This window comes from Moschus berezovskii, chromosome 18, assembly GCF_049115385.1.
Source record: "Moschus berezovskii isolate FMDL1 chromosome 18, NW_MosBer_1.0, whole genome shotgun sequence".
NCBI lineage: Eukaryota > Metazoa > Chordata > Mammalia > Artiodactyla > Moschidae > Moschus > Moschus berezovskii.
The window spans coordinates 14759224-14780740 of NC_142477.1; positions in this window are offsets into that span (position 1 = coordinate 14759224).

A 21517-nucleotide genomic window follows, 5' to 3' on the forward strand; every position below is an offset into this window, starting at 1 on the left:
ATAGCCTTGACTAGATGGACCTTTGTTGGCAAAGTAATGTCTTCTTTTTAATATGCTGTCTAGGTTGTATTCATTAAATACAAGAATTATCCCACGGTATTTCAAAATAACCCCACCTATCAATCAGTTTGATGAACATTGCTTTTCCATTCCGTGCTGACCCCTACCTCTGACTTCTCGTGCTGTTGTCTGATGGATGAGAATTTTTATATTCTTTCTCACCTCATAGGATTTCTCTTCCATTGTTGATTTTGCTTGGAAGGTGAGGGCAGCAGCCACTCTGAACTTTGCTTTGTAACATCCAGGATGTTTCTCACTATATTATGTTGTGGGGGTTTAAGGAATATTTATTTAAATATAATTTCTTTGACACCCACAAGTCACATACAATACTTGAAGAAGATAGATAAGCATGTTCCAAAACCAAATAAGAATGGTGGACTATCTCGTTCCCTCCCTTCAGCTCTCTCTCTCTCTCTCTCACACACACACACACAGTCCTTCAGGGTTCCATTGGACCACAACTTGTCAGTTCGTCACAGGGTAATTGAAAAGCATTTTGAGGCATTTTGCCAAAGTGATTCAACAGCTGGTAGAGGACCTGAAGGTCACTTTTCAACACATCTGAGGATCCTTTAGCTAAGGATGTTTGAAGAAAAAAAAAAAATAACCAGCCCGAATCTCAGCAAAATATTCCTCTTATCTTTATTTGGAAGTTGGAATATAGAAACTGCAAAAAAGATGGGAATACAACAACCATGAATACTGATTTGGCCCAGAATTGCAAACGCTACGTAAGTGCTTTATGAAAAATGTGTTCTAGCGCGAAATGGGGGTGGAGGGCAGGGATGATTTTGCTTCTGGCTGTTTCACTGAGTCATTATTTGACCTGCACAAGCTACTTCCACATTCCGTGATTATAGTAGAGGCAATAATACACCTCTCAGGTGGGGATTCAAATAGTTACTCAATATTATGTCTTAGCATTTATCTCTTTGTATAAAATGTCCTACAAGGGTATATGAATTGCTATAAGTACAAAAAACAAACATGACAAAGACATCAAGAATAAAGAGGCTTTCAGCAGGATAAAATCATCTCAAGGGAGTATGAAATCTGAAATAGAAGAATAACGTACTTTTGTTAGCTTTTTTTTTTCTTTTTAAAGAATCTAGCCAGGTTCCCAGACAGCTCAGTTGGTAAAGAATCTGCCTGCAATGCAGGAGACCCCGGTTCGATTCCTGGGTCAGGAAGCTCTCCTGGAGAAGGGATAGGCTACCCACTCCAGTATTCTTGGGCTTCCCTTGCAGTTCAGCTGGTAAAGAATCTGCCTGCAGTGCGGGAGACCTGGGTTCGATCCCTGGGTTGGGAAGATCCCCTGGAGAAGGGAAAGGCTACGCACTCCAGTATTCTGGCCTGGAGAATTCCATGGACTGTATAGTCCATGGGGTTACAAAGAGTCGAACACAACCAAGTGACTTTCACTTTCATCCATTTAGTGGTACTAAGACATTATTTTACCCTTTTCTTCTTAGTTTGTGTGTGTGCGGGTGTGTGAAAGGCAGTGAGTATGTCACATTTAGAGAGCTTAAGTGACAGTTGACCAGCCAAAGGACACTTAGGTTTCATTCCTGTCTCTTCAGGCCCGGGAGCCTCGACTCAGCTTTCCATGTGAAATCAGTCTGGGGAGGAGAGCCTGTGAGTGACTGAGGTTGGAGACTCGGCCTTCTCACACACGAAACGTGCAGCATCAGAGAAGCCACCCTCTGTGCCTCAGTGCCCGCGCCCAGAGGTGGGGATCGTAACACGCCCACGATCGTAACATGATCTAGAATGGTCACAGAAAGGACACAGGTGACACCACACTGAAAGTGCTGGCTGCACTTTAAAGGGCTCAGCATGAGTTTAGCCAAAGCACATTACTTGTTGGAGATTTTAGATCAACATCCAACTAGGCATTTATTTTAAAATACAAAACAGACAATAAAGGTTCTAGGACAGAAAGGAGATTCCCGCAGGTTTGTGGGTAGGTAGGAATAGTGATAAGGAACAGGTTTCAAGAGAGGGCGTGTGTGGAAAGGAACCCTCCTGGTGACAGAAGGCAGCAGGAGGGCATTACCCCGGAAGAGAAACGTGGAGGGAACAGCAGCTCACGTGCCAGAGGCCTGGTTGGTCCGGCCTGACTTGAGGGGGGAGTAATGATGGACCGGAAGGTCCTGGTTTAAGTCCCGCTGAAGAGACCGCTGGGTCCTTATCTCTGCCTCTGCATTCAGTCTCTTGCAATATCACGTCATGTAGCCTCTGGAAAGGAGAAGGGAATGGCAACCCACTCCAGTATTCCTGCCTGGAGAATTCCATGGACAGAGGAGCCTGGCGGGCTGCAGTCCACAGGGTTGCAAAAGAGTCGGACACGACTGAGCAACTAACACACACACAACCTCTGGAAAACTTCCTGGTACATTTGAGGGAGAATAAGAGGGGGGAAAGAAAAGCAAATAACATTTCAGTATTGTTTAAAAACATTCGTTTTGACCTCACAGATGCCGTGGATAGATAGAAAACCTCCAGGGACCACACTTTGAGAACTGCTGTCCTAGATCATTCTTCAGACACTTGTTGATTTAACAGTAAGAAAAATATTTATGTTTGGATAAAGATATGATCACCACACTGTCGTCAGTGGTAATGTCAACCCTACAACTGGCCAGGATTACAATGGCTGGGGGTGTTGCCCCCACTTGGCTCAGGGCAGCAGGGGGTCTCTCAGGGGCTCCCCTCTTTTAGGCTGACTCACTGGCCTTGGGCCAGCAGCATAAACTGGGAGGGAAGTGTGAGGATGGCCTCCAGAGACAGAAGCAGTCCCCACTGGCTGGGCTTCCCCACTCACGACAGCTGTTTCTGGATTCACACAACTCACCCGCTGTGCTGTTTGCCTTTGAAAAGGCAGTCTGAGCAGTCTTCGAGTTTTAATAGTGTCACTGACATAATTTTTCAAAAGGGCTGCCTTGCACAGGCTTGAAAAATTGAGATGTAATTGACATACAGCATTATGTAAGCTTAATGCTTACGATGTGTTGATTTCATACATTTATATATCAAAGGATGATTACCACCTTAGCGTTAGCTAACACCTCTATAATATCATATAATTATCATTTCTCTTTTTTTGTGTGTGTGGTAAGAACAATTAAAATGTAGTCTTCTAGGAACTGTGACGTTTAGAATACAGATACTGTAATCACTGTCCTGTGTGTTAGATCTCCAAGACATTTTATCTGCTAGCTCTGGGGGCTCAGGTGGTAAAGAATCCACCTGCAGTGCAGGAGACCTGGGTTCGATCCCTGGGAAGATCCCCTGGAGAATGGAATGACTACCCACTCCAGTATTCTAGCCAGGAGAAATCTGTGGACGGAGGAGCCTGACGGGCTACAGTCCCTGGGGTCACAAAGATTCAGACATGACTGAGTGACTAACACTTTCACTTTCCAAATTTGTACGTTGAGCAAGATTTCTCCCATTCCCCACTCCCCCCTACCCTCACCATTCTACTCTCTGTTTTTGAGTTCAGCTCCTTTAGAGTCCACATGTAAGCAATGTCATACAATATTTATCTTTCTTTGTTTCACTTATCTTACTTAGTATAACACCCTTAAGGGCTTTCCCATTCACAATACAGTCAAAAACAATAAAATAGGAATACGTGTAACCAAGGAAATGAAAGATCCGTATTATGAAAACCACAAGACTTTGATGGAAGAAATTGAAGAAAACACAAACAAATGAAAAGATATCCCATGTTCATAGATTGGAAGGATCAATATTGTTAAAAATGTGCATAATACCCAAAGCCATCTTTGGATTCAGTGCAATCCCTGTCAGAATTCTAATGGCATTTCCCACAGAACTAGAAAAACCCGTTTTTCACAGGCTTTTAAGTGAGGAATGGCAAAAAACTCAAACAGGATACTCTTGGCCACATTTTTCTCTCCCACACTGCATAGTGTGCCTTCTCTCATTTGGTAATTTGAATGTCCTGACTGCTTTCAAGAAATACTTTCTACGAATACGTTTTGAAAAAGTACGAGAACAATATACTTTGGAAAACCTAAATAGCAGTATTCTCTATGTCCAGAGGAGAAAGTGAATCACTGCATGTCAATAGTCCTGGAGGCATTAGAGTATATCATTTATTCTTTGTATGTTCCCTCAGGCTTCCAGGAAAAAATAGATAAGGATTCTTGCTAACTATGTCATCTTGTAAATTATCCTTCAATTTATGTTCGCTTGTTGTTTCATTGTTAAACAGAGGTTACGAGTTTTGGGATGGAAGGCCATATAAGTGAAGTTTCATTTTTATGTTGATGATGTTCATCTAGATCACCTCCCCAGTAGAAAGGGTTTTATTTAATTTTTTGGGGTCTTTTTTTGTTACTGGCTTTAAAAAAATTAATTTATTTACTTTAATTGGAGGCTAGTTACTTTACAACATTATAGTGGTTTTTGCTATACATTGACATGAATCAGCCATGGTGTACATGTGTTCCCCATCCTGAACCCCCCTCCCACCTCCCTCCCCATCCCATCCCTCAGGGTCATCCCAGTGCACCGGCCCTAGGCACCCTGTCTCATGCATCGAACCTGGACTGGCGATCTATTTCACATATGATAATACACGTTTCAATGCTGTTCTCTCAGATCATTCCCACCCTCGCCCTCTGCCACAGAGTCCAACAGTCTGTTCATCAGTGTCTCTTTTGCTGTCTCGCATATAGGGTCATTGTTACTGTCTTTCTAAATTCCATATATATGCGTTCAATCCTGGGTGTTCATTGGAAGGACTGATGCTAAAGCTGAAACTGCAATACTTTGGCCACCTCATGTGACGAGTTGACTCACTGGAAAAGACTCTGATGCTGGGAAAGGTTGGGGGCGGGAGGAGAAGGGGAACGACAGAGAATGAGATGGCTGCATGGCATCACCGACTCTGTAGACATGAGTTTGAGTGAACTCTGGGAGTTGGTGATGGACAGGGAGGCCTGGTGTGCTGTGATTCATGGGGTCGCGGAGAGTCGGACACAACTGAGTGACTGAAATGAACTGAACTGAATACTGTATTGGTGTTTTTCTTTCTGACTTACTTCACTCTGTATAACAGGCTCCAGTTTCATCCACCTCATTAGAACTAATTCAAATGCATTCTTTGGAAATGGCAACCCACTCCAGTGTTCTTGCCTGGAGAATCCCAGGTACGGCGGAGCCTGGTTGGCTGCCATCTATGGGGTCGCACAGAGTTGGACATGACTGAAGCGACTTAGCAGCAGCAGCAGCAGCAGCAACAGTCCATTGTGTATATGTACCACAGCTTTCTTATCCATTCATCTGCCGATGGACATCTAGGTTGCTTCCATGTCCTGGCTATTGTAAACAGTGCTGTGATGAACACTGGGGTACATGTGTCTCAGAAAGGGTTTTAAATATGGTTATTTTATAGATTTATAAGGATTCCCAGGTGGCCCAGTGGTAAAGAATCCACTTGCCAATGCAGACCCAAGAGATGTGGGTTCATTCCCTGGGTCAGGAAGATCCCTTGGAGTAGAAAATGGCAACCTTCTCCAGTATTATTGCCTGGAAAATTCTATGGGAAGAGGAGCCTGGTGGGTTATAATCCATGGAATCACAAAGAGCTGGACACTACTGAGTATGCACAAATATTTCATAGATTTAGGCACTGCAGATGCTGATTGCAGCCATGAAATTAAAAGACGCTTGCTCCTTGGAAGGAAAGTTATGACCAACCTTGATAGTATATTAAAAAGCAGAAACATTACTTTGCCAACCAAGGTCCGTCTAGTCAAGGCTATGGTTTTTCCCGTGGTCATGTATGGATGTGAGAGTTGGACTGTGAAGAAAGCTGATCGCTGAAGAATTGATGCTTTTGAACTGTGGTGTTGGAGAAGACTCTTGAGAGTCCCTTGGACTGCAAGGAGATCCAACCAGTCCATTCTAAAGGAGATCAATCCTGGGTGTTCATTGGAAGGACTGATGCTAAAGCTGAAACTGCAATACTTTGGCCACCTCATTCAACGAGTTGACTCACTAGAAAAGAGTCTGATGCTAGGAAGGATTGGGGGCGGGAGGAGACGGAGACGACAGAGAATGAGATGGCTGGATGGCATCACCGACTCGATGGACATGAGTTTGAGTGAACTCCGGGAGTTGGTGATGGACAGGGAGGCCTGGCGTGCTGTGATTCATGGGGTCGCAAAGAGTCGGACATGACTGAGCGACTGAGCTAAAGTGAACTGAACTTTGAATTTGCCTAAAAACTGATAATAGTCTATATTAATAAGTGTATACCTGACCTTGATTCTGGAAGATAACTTTTGAGCTCTTTCAATTGCAGTTTTCTTCTCTCTCACAGTTGTGGGGTTAGAAATAGCAAGTACTTTCTTCTACAAATTTAAAGCTTATTTTCCCTGCTGAAGTTACCTTGGTTTCTTTTTAAGCCATATTTTTACCTCAGCCAAGTGATTTCAAATAATTGATTAATTATTCCATGCAGGCTAAAGTATCTGTGGGTGATTTTTGTAGACCAGAGAAGTCTGTATGTGATGACTTTAGCCAGTATCCTAACTTTTACCATGTTTGCAAGAAAAGTCAGCTCAACTCTTGTTCAATATTTAAAAAAAGGTCCTAGCTTGGGAAATATGATTGCTATTAATTTAGATAAGAACATACCCTGAGCCCATCCTTCAGGTTTGGAGGGGCCCCCAGGGCACCATTCAGAGCTTTTCACTGACATAAATTAATAAACTTCCACTGACTATAGAAAAGGTAAAAGAAAATATACAACTTTCAGCAGCATGCTGGAAATTTACAACATAACTGTTCATTTCCCTTCTTGGTGGCTCAGACAGTAAAGCGTCTGCCTGCAATGCAGGAGACCTGGGTTCAATGCCTGGGTCAGGAAGATCCCCTGGAGAAGGAAATGGCAACCCACTCCAGTACTCTTGCCTGGAAGATTCCATGGACGGAGGAGTCTGGTAGGCTATAGTCCACGGGATTGCAGAGTTGGACATGACTGAGCAACTTCACACACACACACACACAGAAAAGAATCATGGAGCATTTGGGTAAAGAAAAGTTACACTTAAGCTGTTCCTTTCAGGGTCCACAGAAGAGCTAAACCATGGTGTGATGTCACTCCGGCAAGATGGGAGTGTAACTGCTGGGCAATACCTGGGCTGGATTTGGCCTATTCAGCACCCCCTTTTCACTTAAGGATGTTGTTGTTCTTTCTTCCCCTTCCCGCTTTCTCTCCCCTGCCCTCCCCTCTCCTCTTTTTCTTCTCAGAAAGAGAAGCCAACTCTGAGTATTTACTGGAATCTTGTAGAATACTGGAAGAATTTGTGGAATTAAGGAGAGGGCTCCTGTAGCTTCAGAAAGAAACATGGACCAATACCTGAGCTTCTCTCTCTAAAACACCATTAGAGGATAACTCTAGGCAAAGGTTCATTCTTTGTGTCTACTTGGCTAGGCCACAGCAACCAGGCATTTGGTCAAACAACATTGTAGATGTTTCTCTGAAGATGTGTCAAGAATGAGATTATCATTTAAATCAGTAGACTTTGAGTAAAGCAGCTTACCCTCCATAATGTGAGTGGACTTCCAACCAGTTGAAGGTCTTAATAGGAAAAAAAAAAAGACCTCCCATAGGTACTGCACTAGTCAGGCTTCTCCTGTTATCTGCTGCTTACTCATTGGGGAATGTAATCCTTTAACCCCGTTCCTTGTGTAATACCAAGTCATGAAATTCGTTTAAGAGGATTGCATCAAGTCCTAAACCCACACCTAGTGAGGAATAGTGTTAGTCCATAAATCATGCCTACTGTTAGGAACTCAAGCTGCAAAAGCTCCCTGGCTTTGTATCAATTTAGCTCACCAGAATAGATTGATATATCTTATGTTAAATTTCTTGCTTGTTGGAAGATTCTCAGACTTCGGAGTCTAGTTTTTCCTCCTTCCATGCTTGCAGGTTGCAGATAAATAAAAAGTATTGTCTCTAGTGGATCTGTGACATAAATAGAAGGTTTGCTCTACACCCCATTCTCCCCTCAGCCACCCTCTTTTTGATACTACCTTGCTGGAGTTTCTGGTGCTAAAATCTGCCCCATCCCACGAGACACAGTGTTGGTTCCAGGCTCTCCGTCAGCTGCCCACAACTCTCTGCTTTTATCCTGGGCTCCTCCCTGGTGTTCTTCACAAGCTTTTCCAATGTTCACTTACGTGGCTGGAGAACTGAGTGGTCCTTGAGATTCCAGCAGCAGCTACTGTGGCTGAGAAAGAGGAAGGAATCTTGTCCTTATCAGCCACTCACAGGTGATGGTCCTGATACACATATGCTGGCCCCAAGCCTCCCTCCTGGAAGCCCTGTCCTTCCTACTGAACCGGAAGGGAAGAGGGCAAGGCATAACCTTTAAAAGAATGACATCGTTGTTAGGGACGTGATATACGCTGGTTAGAACCAACAAAGTCCAAGACAGTGAAAGATTTGACTTCTAATAGCCTATATCCCTTGAACAAGGAGATCAAATCGGTCAATCCTAAAGGAAATTACCCTGAATATTCATTGGAGGGACTGATGCTGAAACTGAAGTTTCAATCCTTTGGCCACCTGATGTGAAGAACCGACTCATTGGAAAAGACCCTGATGCTGGGAAAGCCTGAGGGAAGGAGGAGAAGCAGGCAGCAGAGATCAGAGGGTTAGATAGCATCACTGACTCAGTGGACAAAAATCTGGGCAAACTCTGGGAGATAGTGGAGGACAGAGGAGCCTGGCTTGCTACAGCCCATGGGGTCACAGAGTTGGACACGACTTAGCAACTGAAAAATAACAACAAACCTTTGTTATAATATATTAGCATCTAATGACATGCCCACCAGTGCCATGACAGTTTCAAAGCCAACCATAAAAGGCCAAAGAATGGGTGGTGGCCCAATTCCTGGAAATCCCTGCCCCTCCCTGAAAATAGTTGGAATAGTCCTCCCATTCATTAGCTTATGAAATTACCCAGCCCATAAAAACTAAGCACGCAGTATTTCAGAGCCTCCTGCCTTCTGAAATGGCCTGCACTCTGTCTGTGGAGTGTGTTTCTCCCAGGATCACCGTTGCCCTTTTGAGAAGGATCACATCCTGTCTATGGAATGTGTTTTCTCACTAAGTGAACCCACGTACCTATCACTTTGCCTCTCACCAAATTCCTTCTGTGTTGAGACAAAAACAACAATAGCAACAAAAACAAAAAAACAAAACAAAGCCAAAAACTGAGCTTCATTAAGTCCTGAGACCAGGTGTGTGATTTTAATTAAAAGATGGTGGATTTGCGTCCCAGCCTGTGGGTTCAGGTCTCAGCCTGGGTTTTGGCTGGGTTTGAGTCCTATCTGAGTTGTGCGGTTTCACTAACATCCCAGGGTTATAAGGGCAGGAGGAGGGAAGCACATTTCCTTACCAGACTCTGAGGACAAACCTGGAAATCTCAACTAGAAAGGGGTTTACTGATTTTATAGACTTTATTTAATTCAGCAGGCACTGTTGAAGACCTACTCCATGACGAGCACTTTTCTAGAAAATGAAGGTAAGTTCTCAGCTTTTTGGGGGGCTACTTGTGGCTCAGTTGGTAAAGAATCAGTCTGCAATGCAGGAGACCTGGGCTCAATCCCTGGGTTGGGACGATCCCCTGGAGAAGCGAAAGGCTATGCACTGCAGTATTCTGGCCTGGAAAATTCCACGGACTGTATAGTCCCTGGGGTCGCAGAGTCGGACACGACTGAGCGACTTTCCCTTTCACTTTTTTCAGCTTTTTCAGAGCTTATATTCTGGGTGACTGGAGGCTGAAAGGGTGCACGGTGACAAGTGACAGAGGTCAGCTTCTGATAGTCTCCTCTAAACCAGCTGAAACCCCGGCCAACTCCACGGATCCTGAAGCGCTGAGATGTTAACGCGCTGTGCTGTTTGTGCAGGTGTACTGAACAAAGAGCTCCTCTGGGACACGTTTTAAAAGACAAAGTCCAGGTGCGGTGGTGTTCCTGGTTCTCTGTTCAGGTCAAGCGAGACCCTTCCGGAAGAAACTGTGGGTGTGGAGGAATGTATCCCTTTCAGATGTGACTCATCCCTGAGAGCCAGGGTAGGCCTGGTGGTGAGAGTCCTTCCTCCTCTGGGGCAGGGATGGGCACACTGCAGCCCATGAAGCAAGTCCAGCCTACCTCTGGTTTTAAATAAAGTTTTATAGACACTTAGCCATGTGCACTCATCTGTGTATTGTCTATGGTTACTAGCCATCTGCTGCAGTGGTGGAGTTGAGGAGATAAGGCAGATATGAAGCGGGCTGCAGAGCCTAAGTTTTATTATTTGAGCCTTCATAGAAAGTTTACAGACTCCTTCAGAATAATGGGTCTGTGCAGGAAAAATGTTGCCTGCCATCAGAAAACAAAGGAAGTTGCAGCCTTCAAGCCACTGCAGCTGCCCCCAGTGGCGAGCCCTGAGGGCACTCAGGATGGAGCCAAGCAGGCTGCCTCTGTGATTGGAGCCACCCCCAACTGTGCACCCTGAGGGCATCCGGGTGGGAAAGAAGAGGATTCTGGCCCCAGATAGTTGAGCCCTGAAGATCAAAAGAATGATTTCAGTGAGCCCAGACTCGCATCTTTCCATACACATTTCAGCTCAGTTCAGCTCTGTTGAGTCCAATTCTTTGCGACCCCATGAACTGCAGCACTCCAGGCCTCCCTGTCCATCACCAACTCCCAGAGTTAACCCAAACTCATGTCCATTGAGTTGGTGATGCCATCCAACCATCTCGTCCTCTGTCATACCCTTCTCCTCCTGCCCTCAATCTTTCCCAGCATTGGGGCCTTTTCAAATGAGTCAGCCCTTCGCATCAGGTGGCCAAAGTATTGGAGTTTCAGCTTCAACATCAGGCCTTCCAGTGAACACTCAGGACTGGTCTCCTTTAAGATGGACTGGTTGGATCTCCTTGCAGTCCAAGGGACTCTCAAGAGTCTTCTCCAACAACACAGTTCAAAAGCACCAATTCTTTGGTGCTCAGCTTTCTTTATAGTCCAACTCTCACATCCATATTTGACCACTGGAAAAACCATAGCCTTGACTAGATGGACCTTTGTTGGCGAAGTAATGTCTCTGCTTTTTAATATGCTGTCTAGGTTGGTCGTAACTTTCCTTCCAAGGAGTAAGCGTCTTTTAATTTCATGGCTGCAATCACCATCTACAGTGATTGTGGAGCCCCCAAAATAAAGTCAGCCACTGTTTCCACTGTTTCCCCACTTATTTGCCATGAAGTGATGGGACCGGATGCCATGATCTTAGTTTTCTGACAGAGAAGTGCTAAATTCATTAACTTGAGATGTCTGGTTTTCTTTGTTTAACAGTAACGTTTTGATGTTCCAACTGCCTGGTCTTTGCTGAAAATCTCCCTGTATATCCTGGCTCCTCCCTTATCTTCCAGAGCAATCACTCAGAGCTGTCTGAGAGTTTCCTTCCCAGGCCTACATCCTCGGTTGTGTCTGCCGAATAAAACACAATTCTCGACTTTTGGGTTGTGGATCTTTTCAAGTCAGCAGGTTGTGTCAGTCTGGGGGCTTTTCACTGTGCTGGCCCCTGTTTTCTCCAGGTGACAGTCTTGCCTGCTCTTTTGTACTTCTGAATTCTAGTACCTCGCTCACAAGCACTCGGACACCCCCAAACTCAGGGAATTTAACTCTGTGCAACAGAAGTTTCTTTCCCTTGGAAATCCGTGTCCCCAGCTCCATGAAGTTTCTTGGGTTCTGTTCCAGCCCCCCAGTCTCACCCTTCATGTGCCCAGGTTCCCAGAGCTCTGGCTTCACGTCCTTCCTGTTCATCCTCTTATCTGTATCGTCCCCAGTCACCGCTTCAGTTAATGTCTCCACCACCAGCACGGTGAGTGGGGTTTGGACTAGTAGATAAATGGAAAGGAAATAAGGAAGCTTAAGAAAAGGAAGAGAAGGGAGGTCTCCAAACATTCAGAGATGCGGAATGCTCATCTAATTTTTAGCTTGTGCAATTCTTTTCAGTCGACAGTTCTCAAAGTGTGGTCCCCGGACCAGCAGCACCTGCATCACCTGAGACCTTGCAAAAATGGAAGTTCTCTCTCAACCCTAGAGCTACTCAGTCAGAAACTCTGGGGTGGGGCCCAGCAACCTGTATTTTAGCAAGCCTTCCAGTTGATTCCCATTCATGCTAAAGATTGAGAACCATCAAACATTTGACTTTTTTTTTTTCTATAATTTTTTGGAACCTACTAGGAAGTCGAAATCCCAAAGCAGCCTTTAAATTCCTGATATACCCTTATTTTTTCATGTGATTGTTAAGAAAGTGAATGCTGCATGTTGAGATTCATTGGCTGAGACATTTTAAGGGAGGCATCATATACAGTAATGGCATTACTGATTAAGAACTGTATTCACTGCAGAAAGGATCATTAACTGGTTTTATGACAGTTACGAGGGCTAATGTTTAGCTCACTGATTTATGAACATCACATCAGTGTCCCTTTTAAAAGTTAAATCTCTGTAGTTTTTGATCACAGTTGAGGAGAAGACATTGACTGATTATGTGTATTAGTGCTCCGTGACTACAAACAACTCCCCGTATTGTCCCAGGAGGCTGTGAATGAGTCTCATTACAGGTTCCCATGTAAAGGCAAAGAGTCAGACGTGACTGAGCAACTGAACAAAATCAACAATGTAAAGGAACAGGAAAGGGAAGGCAATGGCTGCACCCTTCTTGCCCTGGGTAGGGTTGATGCTGCCCCTGAGGCTGCTGACTCTTGCCCACTATTACCCTCTTTTAAAGGAAAAACCCCCTGCCTCTTGGCATGCTGAGTTTGAATGTTTGGGATTTCCAACGTGCAGTCTAAAGGAGGAAATGGAAGCACGAGCACTGGAAGACTTTAGTCCACTGTTTGGAATATTTCCCTGGTTATGTAGATGAATGATGAGTGAAGACTTTGCAAGAAGGAGGACCCCTTCCAAGGTCCAAGAGTGACTCCTATCTGCTGTTGTTTAGTTGCTAAATTGTGTCTAAGTCTTTGCAAACCCTTTGACTGCAGCATGTCAGGCTTCCCTGTCTTTCACTATCATCTCCCTGAGTTTGCTCACACTCATGCCCATTGAGTTGGTAATGCCTTCCAACCATCTTATTCTCTGTTTCCCCCTTCTCCTTCTGCCTTCAATCTTTTCCAGAACCAGGATATTTTCCACTGAGTTGGCTCTTTGTATCAGGTGGGAAGTATTGGAGCCTCAGCTTCAGCAGCAGTTCTTCCCATGAGTATTTAGGATTGATTTTCCTTTCCAGACCAGCATTGACTGGTCTGATCTCCTTGCAGTCCAAGGGACTCTCAAGAATATTCTCCAGCACTGTGATTCAAAAGCATCAATTCTTCTGTGCTCAGCCTTCTTTATGGACCAACTCTCACATCTGTACATGACTACTGAAAATACGATAGCTTTGAATATATGGAAGTCAAGGGACTTAGGAAGCATCACTATCAGCAAAGCTAGAGGAGGTGATGGGATTCCAGTAGAGCTATTTCAAATCCTAAAATATGATGCTGTGAAAGTGCTGCACTCAATATGCCAGCAAATTTGGAAAACTCAGCAGTGGCCACAGGACTGGAAAAGGTCAGTCTTCATTCCAATCCCAAAGAAAGGGAATGCCAAAGAAAGCTCAAACTACCGCACAATTGCACTCATCTCACACACCAGCAAAGAAATGCTCAAAATTCTCCAAGCCAGGCTACAATAGTACATGAACCATGAACTTCCAAATGTTCAAGCTGGATTTAGAAAAGGCAGAGGAACCAGAGATCAAATTGCCAACATCCACTGGATCATCAAAACAGCGAGAGAGTTCCAGAAAAACATCTACTTCTGCTTTATTGGCTATGCCAAAGCCTTTGACAGTGTGGATCACAATAAACTGTGGAAAATTCTTCAAGCAATGGGAATATCAGACCACCTTACCTACCTCCTGAGAAATCTGTATGCAGGTCAAGAAGCAAGAGTTAGAACTGGACATGGAACAACAGACTGGTTCCAAATTGGGAAAGGAGTATATCAAGTCTGTATATTGTCACCCTTATATTTAACTTATATGCAGAGTATATCACTTGAAATGCCGGGTTGGATGAAGCACAGGTTGGAATCAAGATTTCCGGGAGAAATACCAATAACCTCAGATATTCAGATAATGCCACCCTTATGGCAGAATGTGAAGAAGAACAAAAAGCCTCCTGATGAAAGTAGAAGAGGAGAGTGAAAAAGTTGGCTTAAAACTCAACATTCAGAAAACAAAGATCATGGCATCTGGTCCCATCACTTCATGGGAAATAGATGGAAAAACAGTGGAAACAGTGACAAGCTTTATTTTCTTGGGCTCCAAAATCACTGCAGATGGTGACTGCAGCCATCAAACTAAAAGACACTTGCTCCTTGGAAGAAAAGCTATGACCAACCTAGACAGTATATTAAAAAGCAGAGACATTACTTGGCCTATAAATGTCCATCTAGTCAAAGCTATGGTTTTTCCACTAGTCATGTATGGATGTGAGAGTTGGACTTTAAAGAAAGCAGAGTGCTGAAGAATTGATGCTTTTGAACTGTGGTGTTGGAGAAGACTCTTGAGAGTCCCTTGGACAGCAAGGAGATCTAACCAGTCCATCCTAAAGGAAATAAGTCCTGGGTGTTCATTGGAAGGACTGATGTTGACGCTGAAGCTCCAATAGTTTGGCCATCTGATGCGAAGAACTGACTCTTTGGAAAAGACCCTCATACTGGGAAAGATTGAGGGAGGAGAAGTGGATGATAGAGGATGAAATGGTTGGGTGGCATCACCAACTTGATGGACATGAGTTTGAGCAGGCGCCAGGAGTTGGTGATGGATAGGGAAGCCCAGCATGCTGCAGTCCATGGGGTGGCAAAGAGTTGGATACAACTGAGAAACTGAACTGAACTGATATGGACCTTTGCCAGCAAAATGATGTTTCTGCTTTTTAGTATGCTGTCTAGGTTTGTCATAGTTTTCCTTCCAAGGAGCAAGAGCTTGCAGGCGAATTCTTTACTGTTGGAGCCACTGTGGAAGCCAGCTCTTATCTAATGCTCAAAAATGAGTTTTCCAAGGAGATAACACACGCTGACGAAGCAAGAAACATCGTTGAAAAGGAGCACCGAAGTGGAGAGTAGTAGGGTTGGGGAACCCAGGAGGACTGGTCTGCCACATGGTCCACAGTCCCAGGCTCTATGGTAATTGTTTAGTTTCTGGGTTGTCTCTGGCCAATACTGACTCAGGGTCCTTCCTGGTGGCAAGTACATCACTCAGTCAAATGGATTCCAGCGAGAAGGAATCTGGAGGTTGGTAGGACATACAGACTGAAATCTCCTCTCTACTCCTGAGTGAGTGAGGGAGTGAAGTTGCTCAGTAGTGTCCAACTCTTTGCAACCCCCGTAGCCTACCAGGCTTCTCCGTCCATGGGATTCTCCAGGCAAGAATACTGGAGTGGGTTATCATTACTCTTAACCTTTCCCAAATTCTTTCAGTTGGTGGTAGCTTGTTAGCTTCATGTTCTTTACCAGGACGCCCTGTTGTAAGATAACTAATGTAAGTGGCTACTATTGTGCTGGCCACGGTGGGCAGTTTGGGTCAGTGGACCCCCTAACAGAAAGATTCCCTCAGATTTCCTTGATCTTGTGATAATGGCCTGACTGCTGTTTCCAGGTGCTCAGACTCAAAGGATCTCCATCACCAACCTTCTTCCTCTGTCTTCACTTTAGGTTTAGTAATTACCATCATGTGCTTCTTCTTTCATCTGTATCCCCCAACCACATGGGATTTTCATGGTCAGCACAATGTTTGTCTGTTATATCATTAACTAAAATAAATAAATAGTACTGTTCTTCTAGTTGATTTGGTAGAAATTCATTATTAGAATGACAAAGGGAAAATATCAGGTAATTTCAGGTCTTTCCATGCTCACACCATTGATTCAACTGTCACACAACTTGAGAAACAACAAGAGAATTCACCAATTATATGTCCTCTACTTGGATGGTGATTATCCTTACTAACTCAATATGATTTGCATCTGTTTGTGATGAAGCGTTTTATACATGTGACCAAAATACCTTTGTTAGAAATAGGAACCTACTAGCAGACTGATGCTAAAGCTGAAGCTCCAATACTTTGGCCACCTCACGTGACAAATTGACTCACTGGAAAAGACTCTGATGCTGGGAGGGATTGGGGGTGGGAGGAGAAGGAGACGACAGAGAATGAGATGGCTGGATGGCATCACCGACTCGATGGACATGAGTTTGAGTGAACTCCGGGAGTTGGTGATGGACAGGGAGGCCTGGCGTGCTGCGATTCATGGGGTTGCAAAGAGTCAGACACGACTGAGCGACTAAACTGAACTGAGCGCTGCTGTACATTTACTGCTAATTTTTATTTTATTCCCAAATAGAATATAGGCTATTCTCAACTGAAGGTTTGGCTGACTACACCTGTGAACAAAATTTTGCCTGATGCCTGTTGGGTAAGTAAAGTTTTATTGGAACACAGCTATGCCCACTCTTTTACATATTACTTAGTGCTTTCACGGTAAGGTGGAATAGCTGGGACAGAGGTTCAGTTCAGTTCAGTTCAGTCGCTCAGTCGTGTCTGACTCTTTGCGACCCCATGAATCACAGCACGCCAGGCCTCCCTGTCCATCACCAACTCCCGGAGTTCACTCAAACTCATGTCCATCGAGTCGGTGATGCCATCCAGCCATCTCATTCTCTGTCGTCCCCGTCTCCTCCTACCCCCAATCCCTCCCAGCATCAGACTCTTTTCCAGTGAGTCAACTCGTCACATGAGGTGGCCAAAGTATTGCAGTTTCAGCTTCAGCATCAGTCCTTCCAATGAACACCCAGGATTGATCTCCTTTAGAAGGGACTGGTTGGATCTCCTTGCAGTCCAAGGGACTCTCAAGAGTCTTCTCCAGCACCACAGTTCAAAAGCATCAATTCTTTGGCGATCAGCTTTCTTCACAGTCCATCTCTCACATCCATACATGACCACGGGAAAAACCATAGCCTTGACTAGACGGACCTTTGTTGGCAAAGTAACGTCTCTGCTTTTTAATATGCTATCTAGGTTGGTCATAATTTTCCTTCCAAGGAGCAAGCGTCTTTTAATTTCCTGGCTGCAACCAGCCTCTGCAGTGATTTTGGAGCCCAAAAAAATAAAGTCTGACACTGTTTCCACTGTTTCCCCATCTATTTCCCATGAAGTGATGGGACCAGATGCCGTGATCTTCATTTTCTGAATGTTGAGCTTCAAGCCAACCTTTTCACTCTCCTCTTTCACTTTCATCAAGAGGCCTTTGAGTTCCTCTTCACTTTCTGCCATAAGGGTGGTGTCATCTGCATATCTGAGGTTATTGATATTTCTCCCGGCAATCTTGATTCCAGCTTGTGCTTCTTCCAGCCCAGCGTTCCTCAGCATGTACTCTGCATATAAGTTAAATAAGCAGGGTGACAATATACAACCTTGACGTACTCCTTTTCCTATTTGGAACCAGTCTGTTGTTCCATGTACAGTTCTGACTGTTGCTTCCTGACCTGCATACAGGTTTCTCAAGAGGCAGGTCAGGTGGTCTGGGATTCCCATCTCTTTCAGAATGTTCCACAGTTTATTGTGATCCACACAGTCAAAGGCTTTGGCATAGTCAATGAAGCAGAAATAGATGTTTTTCTGGAACTCTCTAGCTTTCTCCATGATCCAGCGGATGTTGGCAATTTGATCTCTGGTTCCTCTGCCTTTTCTAAAACCTGCTTGAACATCTGGAAGTTCACGGTTCACATATTGCTGAAGCCTGGCTTGGAGAATTTTGAGCATGACTTTACTAGCATGTGAGATGAGTGCAATTGTGCGGTAGTTTGAGCATTCTTTGGCATTGCCTTTCTTTGGGATTGGAATGAAGACTCACCTTTTCCAGTCCTGTGGCCATTGCTGAGTTTTCCAAATTTGCTGGCATATTGAGTGCAGCACTTTCACAGCATCATCTTTCAGGATTTGAAATAGCTCAATTGGAATTCCATCACCTCCACTAGCTTTGTGCGTAGTGATGCTCTCTAAGGCCCACTTGACTTCACATTCCAAGATGTCTGGTTCCAGGTGAGTGATCACGCCATCGTGATTATCTTCGTCGTGAAGATCTTTTTTGTACAGTTCTTCTGTGTATTCTTGCCACCTCCTCTTCATATCTTCTGCTTCTGTTAGGTCCATACCATTTCTGTCCTTTATCGAGCCCATCTTTGCACGAAATGTTCCCTTGATATCTCTAATTTTCTTGAAAAGATCTCTTGTTTTTCCTATTCTGTTGTTTTCCTCTATTTCTTTGCATTGATTGCTGAGGAAGGCTTTCTTATCTCTCCTTGCTATTCTTTGGGACTCTGCATTCAGATGCTCATATCTTTCCTTTTCTCCTTTGCTTTTCGCTTCTCTTCTTTTCACAGCTATTTGTAAGGCCTCCCCAGACAGCCATTTTGCTTTTTTGCATTTCTTTTCCATGGGGATGGTCTTGGTCCCTGTGTCCAACCTGGGACAGAGGTTGTATAGCCTTTAAAGCCAAAAAAATTTCCTGTCTCTTTGCAGGAAGTTTGCCCACCTCTGTCAACCGCATCACTTACTGACACCAAGAGACACAACCTCACAGGGTTAGGCAGAGACTGGCTTCTTTATGACATGAAATCAGGTAAAGGATGCTTCTTTCCTATTTCAGCTCTGCCGATGTCACCAAAGTCTTGGCTCCCTATAACCGATGCTGAATAGAAAGACAGAGACAGAGTTTGGAGGGAATGAAAGATGGCTTTATTCCTCTGCCAGTCATATGGGGAAGACACGGCAGGCTATCCTCTCAAGAACTGTGCCCCACCCCCAACATGGGCAATCGGGGGGGTCATAAAGGGGGAGCTCACAGTCCGGGGTATATGGTAAGGAACAAAGTAGTGAGAGTCTTGCTTTCTTCTTTTTCTTGCCTTTTTTCAAAACAGTTAGAGCTGCTGTCAGGTAGCCCAGTAATCAGGTCTGTTTGTCTCTGGTTTATCAGCCTGCAACCATTTTTCTTAAATGTAAAACGCTACAAGGGGTGGTCTGTTACAAGCGAGCACAGATTCTCTTCCTATACAGGTCATTACAGAATACTGAGTAGATTTCCCAAGTGCTATACAGTAGGTTCTTGTTAGTTATCTATTTTATATATAATAGTGTGTGTATGTTAATCCCCAGCTTCTAATTTATCCCTCCCTCCCATGTTTCCTCTTTGGTAACCACAACTTTGTTTTAAAAATCTGTGAGCCTATTTCTGTTTTGTAAATAAATTCATTTGTATCATTAAAAAATTAGATTCTACATATGAGGATATCATATGATAATATCTTTCTCTGTCGGACTTATGTCACTTAGTATGATCATCTCTAGGTCCGTCCATGTTGCTGCAAATAGCATTATTTTGTGCTTTTTTATGGCTAATATTCTATTATATATATGTACCACATCCTCTCTATCCAGTCATCTGTTAATAAGTAACTACATTTTGGGGACAATTTGTTATGCAGCTATAGATAACCATTACATAGGAGGAAAAAAAAAAGTCCAGAGCTGAATGAGGGAATGGTATAGCTTTCAGCCTGATAGGATTTGTTCAGCCTGCTTTACTTAAGTTAAATGCAATTGGAGAATATTATGTAGCTATTAATAAATTATCCCCCTTTAGAAGCAGACTGTTAATTTGACATGAGTTCAGACATCCCCACCTATTTTCAAACACATGCTGAGTCTCTCTGTCCTCTCATAGGTTTGCATAGTGTGCTGGGTCTTCAGCTATCTTTATGCACAGACCTAATATCTTAGCTCCTGCACAAAAATGGCCTTACACATATGAACTGGCTAATATTTATACAAAAGAAAATGCCAGCAAAATGCCTACTTTGTACTGAGTTGCTGCTATTTCTTTCTTTGAAATGAAACCATGGCACATCACAGATACAGGTTTGGACTTTGCAAATATCCCCGCTTGACCCATGCTCACTTGGTGGAGCAGCTTCTAGCATCTGCGCTCTGCAGAGGAGCCACGCACAGCGGGCACTGGGCAGCTGCAGCTGCCCCAGCATCACCCCAGCTGGATCCGCTCACCCCGCTGCCCCTCAGACCCCTGGCAGCTGCCTGGGTGGCTATCAGCCAGAGCTGTGCAGGCAGCGGTAGCAGGACTCAGCTGCCAGGGCTGTTTGGCCCAAGATAAGCTGCTTCTGGAAAAGACAAATCAACTCAACTCATATGCTCTACTTTCCTCTGTCATTCTCTTCTGCAGAATCTTGAAGCTGTTTTCTGAACATAGGTATATGCTTAGAAAGCACACAGGCCTGGACACATGGATACACATGCAGAGACACATGTGTGTACAGACACCTTCATTCTCATGTTTGCTTCGTGTGGATGGTTAACAGAGCTGAAGAGTCCTCTAGAGCTTGTCCATGCAGTGCCTTTAAACTGACCTTCCCTTGCTGCACCTTGGGGGTGATTTTTAAACGCAGATTTGGAGTCCTGTCCTGACCTAGTTGAATCAGTCGCTGGTGTTGGCGCCCAGGAGTCTGTATTTATGATGGTAGTTTGTCCATAGCCATCTCACCCACCACCAAGCGGCCCTATGTGTTTGGTGAGTGGTGACCTGTTTTAGTTCGTGCTTCTGTTAACAGGCTTCCCAGGTGGCGGAGTAGTAAAGAATCCACCTGCCGATGCAGGAGAAACAGGAGACGCGGATTCGATCCCTGGGTTGGGAAGATTCCCCTGAGGGAGGAAACAGCAACCCACTCCACTATTCTTGCCTGGGAAATCCCATGCACAGAAGAGTCAGGCGGGCCACAGTCCACGGGATTGCAAAGAATCAGACACGACTAAGCAACTGAGCACACACGCTGTAACAACGTACCAGATAGACTCATGGGCTTAAAGCGGAGACGTTTATTGTCTTATAGCTCAGAAGGCCAGCAGTCCAGACTCACGATGCCTGCGGGCTGGTTCCTTCTGAGGCTGGGAGGGAGCACCTGGTTTCAGGAGTCTCTCCTCAGCTTGTAGACAGTCGTCTCCTCCGTGTCTCCTCTCAGGGTCTTGCCCCGTGTGTCCAAATGTCCCCTTTTTATAGGGACACCCATCTTATTGGATTTGGACCCACAGTAGTGACCTCATTTTAATTTGATTACAGCCTTCAAGACCCTCTCTCCACGTACGGTCACGGTCTGAGGTACGGGGTCAGGACTCTAACATTTCTTTTTGGGGGATACAGTTCAACCTGTTGAATACTTTGAATGGTAACGGATCGAAATTTTACTTTTTTCCAGACTTTGGAGTTTTGCCCTTCACTTCCTCCAGAAGCTCCCTGCCTCAATA